The sequence below is a fragment of the Pleurodeles waltl genome, chromosome 1_2 (assembly GCF_031143425.1).
Source record: "Pleurodeles waltl isolate 20211129_DDA chromosome 1_2, aPleWal1.hap1.20221129, whole genome shotgun sequence".
Taxonomy (NCBI): domain Eukaryota; kingdom Metazoa; phylum Chordata; class Amphibia; order Caudata; family Salamandridae; genus Pleurodeles; species Pleurodeles waltl.
In genome coordinates, this window is record NC_090437.1 from 1,108,859,224 (window position 1) to 1,108,861,794 (window position 2,571).

A 2,571-nucleotide genomic window follows, 5' to 3' on the forward strand; every position below is an offset into this window, starting at 1 on the left:
TTGGATGCAGCATTTCTACGCATACTTTCTGGCTACCCCATGGACAATGATTATGGGTGGAGGTGCGGGATTATTAGTAAATTGGAAGCCATAGTGGAAGTAGCTATCCCCAAGACACCTGACCCTGTATATAATGGGCATCCCCAATTGAAGTAGATAGCCATACGAAACATTTGTTATTCTGCATGTTGCGCTTTGTAGTGGCGAAAAGTGATGTGACCAGAATGTGGGAAAGGGAACACGCTCCAATAAGAGGGTATGCGGCAGGAGGGAGTGAACAGATGTATGGAGGCAGACAGAGTGGTTGTTCAAGTGCTGAGGTTGGCCCCAATAAATTTGATAAAGTTTTAGGGGATGGAAAGCCCATCAAGGACTAATCAACAACATAAGAGATTTACCAGACATGATGTCCCTATGTGGTACTCTTCTCCTTTGGAAGGGAGGAAATACAGCAGACTGTGCTTGAAGAGGAACTCAAGGCTTCCACAATAAGGAGTTTTGTTGTGGAAACACTCCTATCCTCACATGCCTACAGTTGTGTATATTGTTGAGTACCAAAAGCAAGAAAACAATAACAAATATTAGGAAAATAAGTAATTGGTGCACAGTGAAATAAATACGAGACTGAGGAACATGTAGTTAAAAGGAACAGATGCATGGTCATTCACACAGCATACTTCACAGCTACATATGGACAGAGCAAGGAAATGAAAGGAGTTCCATAACTGCTATCTAATAAACTCCTAAACAATAATTAGCATAGACCTAACAGTGAAATGCATAAAGCAACCTGGCAACTCTTACAGGCTTCCTTCACCTTGTATAAAGGATGTATATTATAAACTATGCTCATTTGAGAGACGCCTCTGATACTGAAACTGCTCTGCATCATTAAATGATGCAAATGCATAAAAAAGGTCTATATTGCCTCTGTTTCAAGCACCTCCAGCATGCTACTAGGAGAATATTGCTTAATATCCATGGAGATACTGCTCTGTGTTTTTCGGTGGTGAAACAGAGGATAGAGGACCCAGTAGATATCCTACTTGATAAGCCCGAAAGTCACCCAAGAACTTGCCACTACAAAATAGTTCAATTGAGCAATACCACAGCCCCAAAAGGCAATTCTTAGCAAAGGCTACTTCAAAAAACACCCTTCACTTCTACAATCCGACAGAACAGAAGTGGTGACCTTCAGGAAATAGGAGAAGCACGTGTGGAGATGCTGGAAGCCCCACAATTAATTAGTGCCAATAAAGATGGGGCTTCAGATGTCTGAATGTGGATATGGAGGACAGAGCAGATGTGACATCAGGTATACGTGGCCCTGGAAGTCCTCTCAACCATCCTCTGGAAATATGTAGAGCACATAAAATCAGACCAAGGACCCAAGGGATAATAAGTGCTCTGTGTCTGGCCGTATCCTACTCTGTGCTACCGGCAAATCATTCAATTCCTATAAGGGAATACATGTTCAGCCAAAAACCCTTTATCACTATCAACAAACAGAAAGTGCATTTTTTGCAGCTAAAAATTAATTGGAAACAAAAGATAAAGGAATACATTTGACCATAAGAATAATTCCTAGTAAGTCTTACTAGATTCAGGTAACATGGTCATTATTAAAGGCAGAAACCTATGAATCCATTAAACTAAAAGCACTCAAATTAATTATTATTAGAAGGGATGATGATATTCCTAATGCTATTAAATTAAGACTCTAGACCCAATAAACTACATTCAAAGCAAAGCACTTTATATACCAATGTCACAAGAACCATTATGCTAAATGTTAGAAATGGGGTCTTTGGTTGGCAGTCAGGTTACCCCCTGTCCAAGCAAGGACCCTCACTCTAGTCAGGGTAAGTCACACACAATCCAAATTATCCTGTGCCCAGCCTCTGGTAGCTTGGCTCTGAGCAGTCAGGCTTAACTTAGAAGGCAATGTGTAAAGAATTTGTGCAATAAATCATACAATACCACCATATAGCACCACGAAAATACAACACACAGTGTTTAGAAAAATATAGAATATTTATCTGGATAAATCAAAGATGCAATAAGTAAATGTAGAGATATCACTGAAAAGTGATATAAAGTGTCTTAAGTCTTTTAAAAGCAAACAAAGTCTCTTTCAAGCACAAAGTACCTGGTTCGCGTGAAAAGTCTCTGCAAAGGGCTGCAGAGGAGGAGCAGCGTGGAAACAAAGGGGTGTGCGTCAATTTCTTGGGCCGCACACGGCGATGCGTTGTTTAGTTTCCACGCAGGGATGCCTGTGTGGCGTTTTCTGGAGCTTGGTCGTGGATCCTCTTCGGGTTGCGGGGATTTCAGACGCCCTGGGGACGGTGCGTGGATTTCCTGTGCTGGCAGGACGAAGTCACAGGAGCTGCGGCGATCAGGTGGGTGTTGTGTCGAATTTTCTACCGCACGGCAGGCGCTGCGTCGATTCCTATCTGGAAGTCAGGCTGCGTAGTTCCGACTTGGCTATGCGTCGATCCAGTGGTCCGTGCGTCGAATTTCCGGTGGCTACGCTGGCACTGTGTCGATCTTCTCGTTGCGAAGTCAGACCGG